The sequence below is a fragment of the Budorcas taxicolor genome, chromosome 7 (assembly GCF_023091745.1).
Source record: "Budorcas taxicolor isolate Tak-1 chromosome 7, Takin1.1, whole genome shotgun sequence".
Classification (NCBI taxonomy): domain Eukaryota; kingdom Metazoa; phylum Chordata; class Mammalia; order Artiodactyla; family Bovidae; genus Budorcas; species Budorcas taxicolor.
This window is the reverse complement of record NC_068916.1, coordinates 83,936,952-83,951,660: the sequence shown is the minus strand read 5'-3', so window position 1 is coordinate 83,951,660 and position 14,709 is coordinate 83,936,952.

Sequence of the window (14,709 nt, the reverse complement as noted above, 5' to 3'; positions counted from 1 at the left end):
ATGAATCAATTTCTGCCTCACACCATACATTTTTAATTTCAGATGTATTATAAACAGAAAAGTGAAGAATAAATTGTAAAGTTTCTAAAAGAAACAGCATATTTTACAACCTTAGAGTTAGAAAAGGTTTAAAGAAAAGAAACATAGAAGAAAAAAAAGGGCTAATTATACTTAATTTAAAACTTCTGTTCATAAAAACACACCACTGAGGAAAGTGAAAATGCAAGCCGTAAAGGGAAGAAAATAACCATTGTGATTTGGCATGGTAGCAGTTGCATTGGGATATATAAAAAATGTTTATAACTCAATAACAAAATTATCAACAACTCCAGCAGCTCCCCTGTCCCCCTAAAAGCCAAAGACATAGGCAGATACTTTTAAAAAGACACATACAAATGAAGGCACGTAAGCATATAAGAAAGGTTTTCAGCAGCATTAATCATCAGGAAAATGGAAATTAAAACCATGGAATACCACAATATAACATTTTCTTTAAGGTGTCAAGATACAGTTATGACTTAGCAATTATGCTCATTAATTATCAATGAGTGATGAAAATATATTACAAAAGAAGGTTCCTAGTGGCTTTAGAGCTAAAAACAGAAAACAATCCAAATGTTCAGTAACAGGAAAAGGATCAGTCAATTTGTGATTTTGTCATGCAGTCGAATACTTCTTAACAGTAAATGGGAATAAACAACTGACACGTAAAACATGGATGGATATTAAAACCATAGTGTTGACAAAGGAAGTCAGTACAGTATATAGTTCGATTTATATGAAGTTCTAAATGAAGCAAAACTAAAAACCAATACATGATGATAGAAAACAAGACAGTGACTGTCTAGAGAGTGGAGGCTGTGGAGATTGAAAAAGAGCATGTAAGAATTTTCTGATTACTGAAATAAGTCTATGACCTGAGTGGGAAATTGAGGCATAAACTTTTAAAAATTGCATATAGGTTTGCTGAAATGAGAAATTAAATTAAGGGAGACCTTATCTCATTTTCCATCAATAAGATGCATTGCTCTACCCTTTGAGAGAAAAGCCATATCTAATCTTTCTACAAAACCCATGTAGTTTCATATGGGTTTATAATAAACTCTTGCAGAAAAAGTTATTTTTATAAATTTAGACTCTCTTTTGAGAACAAAATTATACTGTTGAGTATAATTGTATTTATATACTGTTTCATACATGAGGCATCATATAAGTACACATACATATACACACACACATATATATACGTGTGTGTGTATACATGAAATTATGTTGAACTGGGGAACCATTTCTTATTTGAGTCTTAAATGTGATGATAATGTGAAAATATAACCAAAAATATATCTGGGACATCAATATAATATGTCAGTCAAATACTGAAACTGAATTGAAAATCAGTTCAGTTCAGTAGCTCAGTAGTGTCTGACTCTTTGTGACCCCATGAATCGCAGCACGCCAGGCCTCCCTGTCCATCACCAACTCCCAGAGTTCACTCAGACTCACATCCATCGAGGCGGTGATGCCATCCAGCCATCTCATCCTCTGTTGTCCCCTTCTCCTCCTGCCTTCAATCTTTCCTAGCATCAGTCTTTTCCAATGAGTCACCTCTTCGCATGAGATGGCCAAAGTACTGGAGTTTCAGCTTTAGCATCATTCCTTCCAGAGAACACCCAGGGCTGATCTCCTTCAGAATGGACTGGTTGGATCTCCTTGCAGTCCAAGGGCCTATGCAATATTGCTTTTTACAGCATCGGACCTTGCTTCTATCACCAGTCACATCCACAACTAGGTATTGTTTTTGCTTTGGCTCCATCCCTTCATTCTTTCTGGAGTTATTTCTCCACTGATCTCCAGTAGCATATTGGGCACCTACTGACCTGGGGAGTTCCTGTTTCAGTATCCTATCATTTTGCCTTTTCATACTGTTCATGGGGTTCTCAAGGCAAGAACACTGAAGTGGTTTGCCATTCCCTTCTCCAGTGGACCACGTTTTGTCAGACTTCTCCACTATAACCCACCCGTCTTGGGTGGCCCCACAGGGCATGGCTTAGTTTCATTGTGTTAGACAAGGTGGTGGCCCTAGTGTGATTAGATTGACTAGTTTTCTGTGATTATGGTTTCAGTGTGTCTGCCCTCTGATGCCCTCTTGCAACGAATTGAAAATAGATATAACTTATTTCTTTTACTCATTTATGTGAATACATGTGCAAATATACTGAAGAGCTTCATAGAGGTTTCAGTCATTAAATTAAATTGTGTAAATTAATTAATTTGTGTAAATTAAGGTGTAGGAGTGTCCTGGAGTGACTTACCCCTTTTATCTGAATGGAGTTGCCCTTTAGCTTTTTTACTTATCTGCATTGTTTCTTAAAATCAAGAACTTGGTTGTTTGTAATTCAAACTAAGCAATATTCATCTGCCTAATTCAAACAGATATTTCACTTAATTATTTTACATTAATGAACTATTATAGAATGATAGCCCCCCCCAAAAAATTACCTCTTTTTAATGCTATAAACTGAGATGATCAAACTCCAGGATTAAACAGCTTCCTCTCAGCTTTCCATTAGCAAGCAATGTATAATGCTTTGTGGAATTACTGTTTTACACAAAAGACATGTCCACTTAGTGAAGAAAGTAAAGACAGCAATGCATCATCTTTTGAATTAATTTTTGTTTTAATCTTAAATTGTATCTTTTGAGCAGTACAAAGTTTATCAACAAAAAGAATAAAGTCGAGACAGGATGACCCAATATGCAACAAGTCCCATAGTTAATTGTTTAAATCACAAGATTTTTAGTATTAAAGGAATAATCCTTGAATAAGAAAAGATGGAAAGTAATCTTTTCTAATTGTTTTAACTCAAAATTAAGGATGTTCAATTCCATCATAAAACTTCCCTCTTTCTAACATAAACTCCAAACACAATCCAAAATTTGACTTGTCAATTGAAGTATATTGATAAGCATTTATAAAGCATCAATTTAAAGAACTGCACAGATCTAACTTGAATGGTCTTTTAAATGACTTGGAAGTATCAGCATGTTCAAATAATATTTAAATGGTTTAAATTATTTTAATTCCCCAGATATAAATCTCACTTTCTTAAGAAACTGTGCAGTGCCTTTTGGGGAGGTCTTCTCTATGCATTCATTTTTTTAAGTTCTACTTTGCGTTGTTGATCTCCTGTTACTTTCATCAGACTCCCTTTTCATGTATGGCATCTTAAATGTTAGGCTCCATTTCTGTTTTGGTTACTTGTATCCTTCAATCTTCACATAACATTCACATACTAAATGTTTAATAAACTTTAAGTAAGAATGGCAACATAAACAGAACTTACTACATTCCCAGGGTCACAAACACATATATTATTGGGGTAATATAAATGGCTACCTAAAAATGAACAGAATTTAAAGTTGAGGGAGAAATTACCTCATGGTTTATATCCTATGGAGATTAACTAGTTTTTGTTTTATGGAAGTTAGCTACTGAACTTTTGGCATTAGATAGATATGCAGACACATGATGTAGTCTGTGTAAATGAATATTTATAAGGAAAGCCTTGAAGATTTATTCCACTTCTTCATAGATCTGACTAAATTTCACCACTTTATTCATTGCTAGGGCTTGTCTGAATATTACTCAATTACCCAAATGTTTTGTTTTTATATGCCTTAGGTCCTCCCAACCTTAACTTAAATTAAAACCACACACACAAAAAAATCCATTTTTAAAGCCGCACAAAGAAAACACTACATCAAAACTGTTAATATACACCTCAAACAGAAAACATGCGTGTCTTCATTTGTCTTTCGCCTCATTTATGTCAGCCTACATCTTACTGGCAAAAATTGCTTTCCAGCTCTAGACAATCTAATTTGATTGTGATGCTTTCTGGCACTTTTGTATAACGTGTTCCTTTGGTTCAAGTAAAAGATTTGCAAAACCAGTCCAAAAGCTTTATTATCAGGGCAGAGCATCAGTGCATTTCTTGGACATTCATCACAAACAGAATGTGTGAAAGCTGGAGGAGAATGAATCATCCTAGATTACCTATCTAGGACTTGAGAGGCCTACCACAAAACAGCAACAGCAGAGATTAACTTGCTGGAGTCCCCAGGAAATTTACAGAGGCTGTTCTGTGGAGAAATAGAAACCCCATTTGCAAGATCCTTACCTGTGAAAGGTGTCTTAAATCAGAGGAAACCTGGACATGAAAATTCTGTGAGGGTGCCCCACAGTTCAAGGTAATCTTGATAATCTTTCCAACAATCTCCTTTTTCACTGGATGTTTTTAATCTTTAAAAACATATGTATATTTACATGCAGAATAGCTTGACTCAGAAATAGAAATTTAAAATTGATGTTACCATGGGAAGTTTTATATTGTTCTGGAAAGATACTCAGATAGGGACCCTTAATCTCATGCTTTTGCTCAGGGAGTGAACTGTGGTCGGATACATACATGCATCCTCTTTCTAGCCTCTTTCAATTTTCTGTCATCACTCCCAGTTAGCTGGTCTTTCTAGACATTTTGATCAGTGTGGCCTAGTAAGGTTATACACTGGGATTCTCAACTGGTTAAAATGCCAACCTTTCTCTATGCTGATCATCTTCCCAATTTCTACCTCAGTGATTTCCCTCATAAGCATACTGCATTGACCTTGAAAGAATCCAAAATAGCTAGCTACTTTTCAAAGATTTGGGGATTCCCGTCTCTCTGTAAGCAGAGTATGCTTGAAAAAAATTGCCTTCCTACTCTATAAAGATATGCCTGTGCATCTGACATTCTTGTTTGAGATGTTCATTTGTACTTAGGCACTGAGAACTCTGGATAAAATAATATTTGAAATAATCTTAAAATCCACATTTCATGTATTAAGCTAAGATTGAAAGGTCATTGCTTGCTGGTAGAACATAGTTAGGAAACCAATTATTTTCTTTCTCATCACTTGCACTCTGTATATTGAGACAAGAACAGGGCGTCCCAATCAAAATGTGTAATTTAATATGAAAATGTGTCTGTACATAAGAAAAAAATATATATCCTTGATCATCAAAAGGCATCCCTGGAGAGTACCATTTATTAATAGAATATTTCAAGGAAATAATTCTTTATTTTTTTACTTATTTGTTTTGGACACTAAATATAAGGGCTTAAAAAGACCTCAAGTCAATCACTGTATTCGTCATGATGGAGGAATCTGGTGAATTCTGGTAGTCTGGCTACCAGAACTAATTTAAGAATCCCTCCTATTCCTTTCAGTTGTGTGGGTCCTTTTATTATTCTCCATAGTGGTTCTAGACCTTTTGCTTATTCTGGGTCTTACTTTGTTCACCTTCCTTTGTCAGAATGAAAAACCCAATACATCTATCTGGATTTGCACACTTCATAGCTTGTTGTCATTTCCCTAAAGTGTGTTCAAACTTCTGTGTGTACTATCTTAAAAGTATATTTTTGGTTAGAAATGTATAGATTATTACAATATCTTGCTCCACTTGGTTGACTATATTTTTGCCATAGTAATTACATTTAAAATATTTAGAACAATAAAACTGGTCATTAGTTTGTCCTGAAGAAAAATGTTGAGTAATTTCATTCTTCTTTCACATGTAAATGCTTTTTCCTTGGTGTGATTTAAAGGACAAGAGTTTCCTAACCATTTCAGAACGAGACTTATTCCAAGTTGGATAGATGCTGCTGAGCTCAGTATTGGAGTATTGGGCTTGTCAAGCAATTCTAATTTACAAGTTTAAACTTCTGAAATTTCCAGCAAAAGCAATTAGAGACAAAGTATTGTAAAACTGAGATTTCCAAGGGAATATGACATTGCTTACACCATCTTGAACTGAAGATTGATTGGGTTTCTCTGTTATAATAGCTTTAATATTACTTCTAATTCTATTTGTTAAAAAAATTCATTTTTATAAATATAAGAACTTCACAATGAAACAAATGAACATATAACATTGCTGTCTTTGTTCGGTCTATAATGGGAGAGATTAGAAGTTAGTTTATGCCAGACCAAAGTCTAGACATGGTTGTACAATAAACATTACCAGCAGCAGTAATCAGGGCATGGATTAACTTGATCCCAAGCACTCACTTGTTTTGTAATCCAGGTTTCTGAATCCTAGCTTCAAGGACATGTTTTATAAATTAAAACATGTGAGTCCTGCCACAACAAAGAATATATCAAATAAACCAGCGAAGGAGGTAAGGATTCTACTTTTTAAATTTAAAAGTATAGTCATATCTAGACCTCTATTCAAACCCATTATTTCTGAGAGCTGCAAAAAAAAAGAAAAAAATGTGCAAATGTTTCCTTTATTAGTCATGACAATTACCTTTGACTGCTTTGGAATTTAGAGCCAATAGTTTCTCCTTTGTCTATTGTGGTGCCAGAAAACAATGTATCTAATGCTCCCATAGCTATTGTCTGTTTTATTCTCCAGAATATGTTTACTCTAGGACTATATAAAAATTACATAACTTGGTTTGTATGTTTAATTTGTAACTTATAAATTGAATCCCCATTGTATGAGGAATGGGGCAGATATAGTGGAGATTTATCTCCAGTATATAACCAGGGGCTTCCTGGTGGCTAAGACAGTAAGGAATCTGTCTACAGTGTGGGAGACCCAGGTTTCATCCCTGGGTAGGGAAGATACCCTGGAGAAGGGAGTGGAAACTCACTCCAGTATTCTTCCATGGTCAGAGCAGCCTGGCAGTCTCTGGGGTTGTAAAGAGTTGGACACAACTGAGCAATTAACATATACATTGGAGATAAAGATACATATTTAATGTCATAGTCATATTTAACTATGATTTTTTAAGAAAAACTGCAATACTTTCTCAAATTATTTGCCTATAAATTGAAATTGTCTAAAAATTTTCACATAAAATAATATATATTATAGAAACTATGGTAACTATGAAAAAATTTAAAAGAAAAAATGTCAAAGTACCCAAGTAGACAAACGTTTCATGCTTTGATGTAGTGGGACAAAAGGCATCACTTTGTTTCAAGTCACAAATATACACCTGTGTTATATCACCATCATTCCAAAGGAATTCCAAACAAAAATCAGTAATGTGGATTAATCTCAGTAATACAGAACACTATAAAGACACACTTCAGTTTTGATGACTGATAATACTTCCTATGTTAGTAGTAACACACTTGCTATTATGTTTTTAGCCATGGTTTAAGAGTAAAGAAATTAAAAACTCCCTAGTAAATGATGTACTTTCATCACTTGTCCATATTGCATTCACATTACTTTTATTTCCGCAATTCAGACACAGTTTTCTACATTTATATAGAGTTCAGATGGGTTTGAAACATATCCTACACCTTCTCAAACAGAAGTAGTTATATGCTGTTTTTGCTGGTACACCTAGTACTTTGATATCATTTTGGAAAATATACTTTATAGAGCAGTTTTAGGTTCACAGAAATTCACCAAAAGATACACAGATTTCCCATATAGACCCTGCCTACACACACGTGTTTGTTGTTTAGTCACTAAGTCCCATCCAGCTCTCTCGCATCCCTGTGGACTGCCAGGCTTCTCTCTCCATGGGATTTTTCAGGCAAGAACACTGAAGCTGGTTGTCCTTTCCTTCTCCAGAGGATCTTCCTGACACAGGGATTGAACCCATATCTCTTGCATTGGCAGGTGGTTTCTTTACCACTGAGCTACCTGGGAAGCCCTTCACACATGCCTATCCTTCCCCTTTTCAATATCCACCCCCCAAAACTCCAATAGTTTGGCTACCTGATGCAAAAGGAAAGGAAAAGTGAAGTCGCTCAGTCGTGTCCGACTCTTTGCGACCCCATGGACTGTAGCCTATCAGGCTCCTCCATCCATGGGATTTTCCAGGCAAGAGTGCTGGAGTGGATTGCCATTTCCTTCTCCAGGGGATCTTCCCAACCCAGGAATCGAACCTGGGTCTCCCGCATTGCAGGCAGACGCTTTACCGTCTGAGAAGACCCTGATGCTAGGAAAGATTGAGGGCAGAAGGAAAACGGGACAACAGGAGATGAGATGGTTTGATGGCATCACCGACTCAATGGACATGGGTTTGGGTGGACTCCGGGAGTTGGTGATGGACAGGGAGGCCTGGTGGGCCGTGGTCCGTGTGGTTGCAAAGAGTCGGACACGACTGAGGGACTGCACTGAAAGGTACGTTTGTTACAGCTGATACACCTACATTAAACACATCATGATCACACAATGCCCATAGTTAAAGTTCACTCTTGGTGTTGCATATTCTGTGGGCTTGGACAAATAATAGCATGATGTTATCAGAGTAGTTTCACTGCCCCTAAAATTCTCTGTACTACTCTTACTCCTTTATCTCTCCCCACTAACCTCTTCCCCTGGTAGCTCAGCTGGTAAAGAGTTCACCTGTAATGCTGGAAAGCTGGGTTCAGTCCTGGGTTGGGAGGATCCCCTGAAGAAGGGAAAGGCTACCCACTCCAGAATTCTGGCCTAGAGAATTCCATGGACCGTATAGTCCATGAAGTCACAAAGAGTCGGATAGGACTGAATGACTTTGACTGCTCCTTTTTCTCCAACCTCTAGCAGCTGCTGATTTTTCTTTTTATTGTTTTCATAGTTTTTCTTTTTCCAGAATATCATATGCTTGGAATCATACAATGTGTGGCCTTTTTATATTGGCTTCTTTCACTTAGTAATATCCATTTAAGTTTCCTTCATGTTTTTTCCTGCTTGATAATTCTTCATTCTTGTTTTGTTTTTAGTGCTGAACTCCACCATTAGGATGTATCACAGTTTAGTTATGTGTCCACCTACTAATGGACATCTTGTTTATTTCCAAGTTTTGCAATACTGAATAAAGTTGTTATACATAACCATGTGCAGGTTTTTATGTGGGCATAAGTTGTCAACTGATTCGGGTAAATACCAAGAGGCACAATTACGGAAACATATGGAATGAGTATGCTTAATATTATAGGAAACTGTCAAACTGTCTTCCAAAGAGGATGTACTGTTTTCCATTCCCACAAGCAGTGAATGATAGTTTGTTGTTCCACATCCTCATCAGCATTTGGTATTATCAGTGTTCCAGATTATGGCCATTCTAATGGGTTTGGAGAGGAAATTCATTGTTTACATCTCATTTCCCTGATAACATGTGTAACATTTTCATATGCTTAATTGCCTTGTGTATATCTTTGAGTGTCACTTAAAGTCTTTGGCCTATTATTTAATCAGGTTGCTTTCTTACTGTTGTTTTTTTAAGGATTCTATGTATATTTTGGATAGTGGTCCTCTATCATATATCTATTACAAATATTTTCTCCCAGTCTGTGTCTTATCCATTTACTCTCGTGACAGTCTCTTTTCTAGAGCAGAGAATTTTAGTTCTAACAGTGTCTAGCATATCAATATTTTCTTTCATTGATTGTGACTTTATGTTGTATCTAAAAAGTCATCACCAAACCCAAAGTTAACTAAATTTCCTCCTATGTTATCGTCTAGGAGCTTTATATATTTGCATTTTATATTTAGATCTGTGATCCACGTGTAGTTTATTTTGTTTGGAGTATAAGTTCTACATTTAGATTTATTTTTTCACACGTGGATGATCAGTTTTGCCGGCACCATTTGTTGAAAAGATTATCTTTGCTCCATTTTATTGACTTTTCTTCTTGTTCCAATGTCAAATGAGTGTATTTGTGTGAGTTGACTTCTGGGCTATCCATTCTGTTATACTGATTGATCTATTAGTATCAATCAGTATACTAATAGATACTTGGCTGCTTTCACACAGGCTTGATGACTATAGTCTATATTAAATCATGAAGTCAGGTAGATGCAGTCCTCCAACTTTGTTCTCTTCCTTCAATATTGTGGTGGCTCTTTTGGGTCTTGGGCTTCTTCATATAGACTTCAGATTCACTTTAATGTCCATGAAGTAACTTGGAATTTAGATAGGGGTTGCATTGAACCTGTAGATGATATTGAGAAAAGCTGACATATTAACTGCACTGAGTCTTCATATCTTTGAACAAGGAATATGTCTCTGTTGCTTCAGTTCTTCATTTACTTGCTTCGTCAGAGTTTTTAGTTTTTCTTATGTAGACATTGTACATATTAGATTTATATATACTCATTTGGAGCTGTGCTAATGTAAATAGTAAACATCTTCATGACCCAGGTAATCACAAATATGTGAGCACTCACCTAGAGCCAGACATCCTGGAATGTGAATTCAAGTGAACCCTAGTAAACATCTTTAAGAACAAAGCTAGTGGAGGTGATGGAATTCCAGTTGAGCTATTTTAAATCCTAAAAAATGATGCTGTGAAAGTTCTGCACTTAATATGCCAGCAAATTTGGAAAACTCAGCAGTAGCCACAGGAATGGAAAAGGTGAGTTTCATCCCAATCCCAAAGAAAGGTAATGCCAAAGAATGTTCAAACTACCACACAATTGCACTCATCTCATATACTAGTAAAGTAATGCTCAAAATTCTCCAAGCCAGGCTTCAACAATATGTGAACCATGAACTTCTAGATGTTCAAGGTGGTTTTAGAAAAGGCAGAGGAACCAGAGATCAAATGGCCAACATCAACTGGATCATCAAAAAAGTAAGAGAGTTCCAAAAAAAAAAAAAAACCCATCTATTTCTGCTTTATTCACTATGCCAAAGCCTTTGACTGTGTGGATCACAATAAACTGTGGAAAATTCTGAAAGGAATAGGAATACCAGACCACCTGACCTGCCTCTCGAGAAACCTGTATGTGGGTCTGGAAGCAACAGTTAGAACTGGACATGGAACAACAGACTGGTTCCAAATTGGAAAAGGAGTATGTCAAGGCTGTATATTGTCACCCTGCTTATTTAACTTCTATGCAGAATACATCATGAGAAAAGCTGGGCTGGAAGAAGTACAAGCTGGAATCAAGATTGCCAGGAGAAATATCAATAACCTCAGATATGCAGATGACACCACTCTATGGCAGAAAGTGAAGAACTAAAGAGCCTCTTGATGAAAGTGAAAGAGGATAGTGAAAAAGTTGGCTTGAAGCTCAACTTTCAGAAAACTAAGATCATGGCATCTGGCCCCATCACTTCATGGCAAATAGATGGGGAAACAGTGGCTGACTTTATTTTGGGGGACTCCAAAATCACTGCAGATGGTGACTACAGCCATGAAATTAAAAGATGCTTTCTCCTTGGAAGGAAAGTTATGACCAACCTAGACAGCATATTAAAAAGCAGAGACATGACTTTGCCAACAAAGGTCCGTCTAGTCAAGGCTATGGTTTTTCCAGTAGTCATGTATGGATGTGAGAGTTGGACTATAAAAAGGGCTGAGCACTGGAGGATTGATGCTTTTGAACTGTGGTGTTGGATAAGTATTGTATTTTTAATTTCAAATCCCACTTGTTCATTGCAGGTACATAGAAAAGAGATGACCTTTTACATACTGATCTTGAATCTTGCACCTCACTATAACCACTTCTTCCAGGAGGTTTTGTTTTTTCTTTCAGTTATAGTCTAAATATAGTCAATCATGTCATCTGTGAATAAAGACAGTTTTATTTATTTCTGTCCATACTCTGTGCCTTTATCCTGAACCCTTTTCCTGTGTTATTGCATGGGACTTAAAGTACTGTATGGTATGGTATGGTGAAGTCACTCAGTCGTGTCCGACTCTTTGCGACCCCATGGACTGTAACCTACTAGGCTTCTCCGTCCATGGGATTCTCCAGGCAAGAATACTCGAGTGGATTGCCATTTCCTTCTCCAGAGGATCTTCCCGACCCAGGGATCGAACCCGGGTCTCCCACACTGGAGGCAGACGCTTTAGCCTCTGAGCCACCAGTGAAAATGAATTAGAGGGGACATACTTTGTTTCTAATCTTATGGGAAAGCTTTTTAGTTTTTCATCAGTGAATATGTTTAGCTGCTTGTTTTGTAGAAAATTACTATCAAGTTGAAAATTTCTCCTCTTTTTGTTTTTCTGAGAATTTTCAGCATGAATGAATGGTGAATTTTGTGCAAAGTTTTCTACAGTACTATTGATATAATCATGTGATTTCTTCTTTTGCTTGTTGTTGTGATGAATATCTAATTGACTTTTCAATGTTGAGCCAAACTTGCATACATGGATAAATCCCTCTTTGTTGTTGCATTTAATTTTTTTCTTGCTGAATTCAATTTGCTAAAATTTTATTGATGGTTTTGTATCTATGTTGATGAGAGAAATTGATCTATAGTTTTCTTGTATTTTATTAGTTTTGTTATTAGGACATTGTGGGCCTCATAGAATGAATGAGAAAGTATTTTCTCTTTCTGTCTTGTTAAAGTAGTTGTAGAGTGTTACTGGGATGTTTTCCTTAAGTATTTCTTACAATTTACCTGTGAACCTATCAGGTACTTTCTGACTTTGAAGGTTATTAATTATAGATTTAATTTCTTTAATGGATTTGGGCTATTCAGAGTTTATTCTTGCATGGGTTTTTGCAGATTATGTACTTCAAGGGATTTGTCTATTTATGTGTCAAATTTGTGTGCATAGAATTGCTGTATAGTATTGCTTTTCTGTTCCCTTTTTCTGGGCTTCCCTGATATCTCAGCTAGTAAAGAATCTGCCTGCAGTGCAGGAGACCTCGGTTCCATCCCTGGATTGGGAAGATCCTCTGAAGAAGGGAAAGGCTACCCACTCCAGGATTCTAGCCTAGAGAATTCCATGGACTGTATAGCCCATAGGGTTGCAAAGAGTTGGACAGGACTGAGTTACTTTCACTTTCAATGTACATAGTTTCTATAGTCTTGTCTGCTTATTTCTGATAGTAATTTTTCTGACTTCTGTTTACTTTTTAGCATGGGTAAAGGAATATCATCTTTATTGATCATCTCAAAGTATTGATTTTAGCTTTTGTTGATTTTTTTTTCTTTTAAATTTCAGTGATTTCTGCTTTTTTTTAATCTTCCTTAATCTGTTCTTTTTCTAGTTTTCTAAGGTAGAAACCTTGATTTTTTTTAGGCCTTTCTTCTTTCCTAAGATAAGCATTTAATATCATAAATTCCCCGGTAAGCACTGCTTTTTACTGCATCCCACAAATTGATTAACCTTTTTTTTTTTTAGTTCAAAATATTTTGAAATTTCTTATTTTGATTCATGTGCTAAATAGAAGTTATTTATTTCATCTCAAATACTTGGATTTTTCTAGCTATTTTTTTTTTGTTACTGTTATCTAGTTTACGATTAACTCTTAAACAAAGTAGAAGTTAGAGGTCTCAACTCTCTTCAAAGTTAAGTGCATGTAAAACTTTATAGATCACTTTCTGCATTCTCAAATTCAACCAGTGGCAGATGGTACAGTGCTGAAGGTGATATGAGGGTCTATGCAATTCAAACCCATGTTGTTCAAGGGTCAATTACAATTTCCTTGTTTTGAGAGCAGGCATTGTATGATTCATACTCTTAAAATTAAAAAAAAAAAATTATGGCCTGGAAAGTAGTCTGTCTTGGTGAATGTTCCAAATGAGTTTGAGAAGAATGTGTATTCTGCTGTTATTGGATCAGGTATTCTATACATGTCTGTTATATGCAGGTGATTGATGTTGAATTCAACTATGCTCTTACTGACTTTATGTCGACTAGACAGGTTAGTTTCTGACAGACAGATATTGAAGTCTCTAACTGTACTAGTAGACTCATCTATTTCTTCTTGTAGTTCTTTTTTGGCCCCAATTTGTTTTATAGTTATATGCATACATGTAAGAATTATTCTTTTTTAGAGAGTTGATCCTATTGCATTAATGTATTGCCTTTATCTATCCCTGATAACTTTACGTACTCTGAAGCTTGCTGCATCTGAAATTAATTAGGTATTCTCTTCCTACATTCGTTTGATTAGTTCGCATGGAATATCTTTCTCTATCCCTTTATTTCTTTTTATTCTTTTGGCCATCCCACTCAGCATGTGGGATCTTATTTCCCAACCAGGGATTGAACCCATGCCCCATACATTGAAAACACAGAGTCTTAACTGCTGAATCACCAGGGAATTCCCTATCCCTTTACTTTAAATCAATATGTCTTTATATTTAAAGTGAGTTTCTTGTAGACAACATATAGCTGGAATTTTTGGTTTGTGATCCAAAAATCTGCCTTTTAACTGATGCATTTAGACCATTATATTCAGTAATTATTAACACAGTTGGATTACAATCTGCTGTTTGTTACTGTTTTGTTTTCCATTGTTTTCTGTCCATTCTTTATCTTTTGTAAGTTTTTGGTGTTTTTTGATTGAACATTTGATAATTCCGTTTTTCTCCTGTCTTATAATAGCAATTATACTTTTTTAGTTGTTGACCTAGAGTTTGCTCTATACATACAACTACTTCAAATTAACTTTTAAATGACACTACACTGCTTCATGGGCAGAACAAGTACCTTATACAAACAAAACAGCCCCAATTCTCCCTCTATCTCTTGTGCCACTGCTGCAGTTCATTTCACTTACGGATAAGGATACAGGAGTGAATAAATCATTAAGTGTTTTACAGTCAAATATATTATGGCTATTATTGTTTCAAATGAACCTTTAACTCTTAAACCAATTAAGAAAAATAAAATTTTTTTGCCTTCATTTATTGCTTCTTCATTGTTCTTCCTTGCTTTACGTAGTTCTCACTTTCCAACGTATAGTTT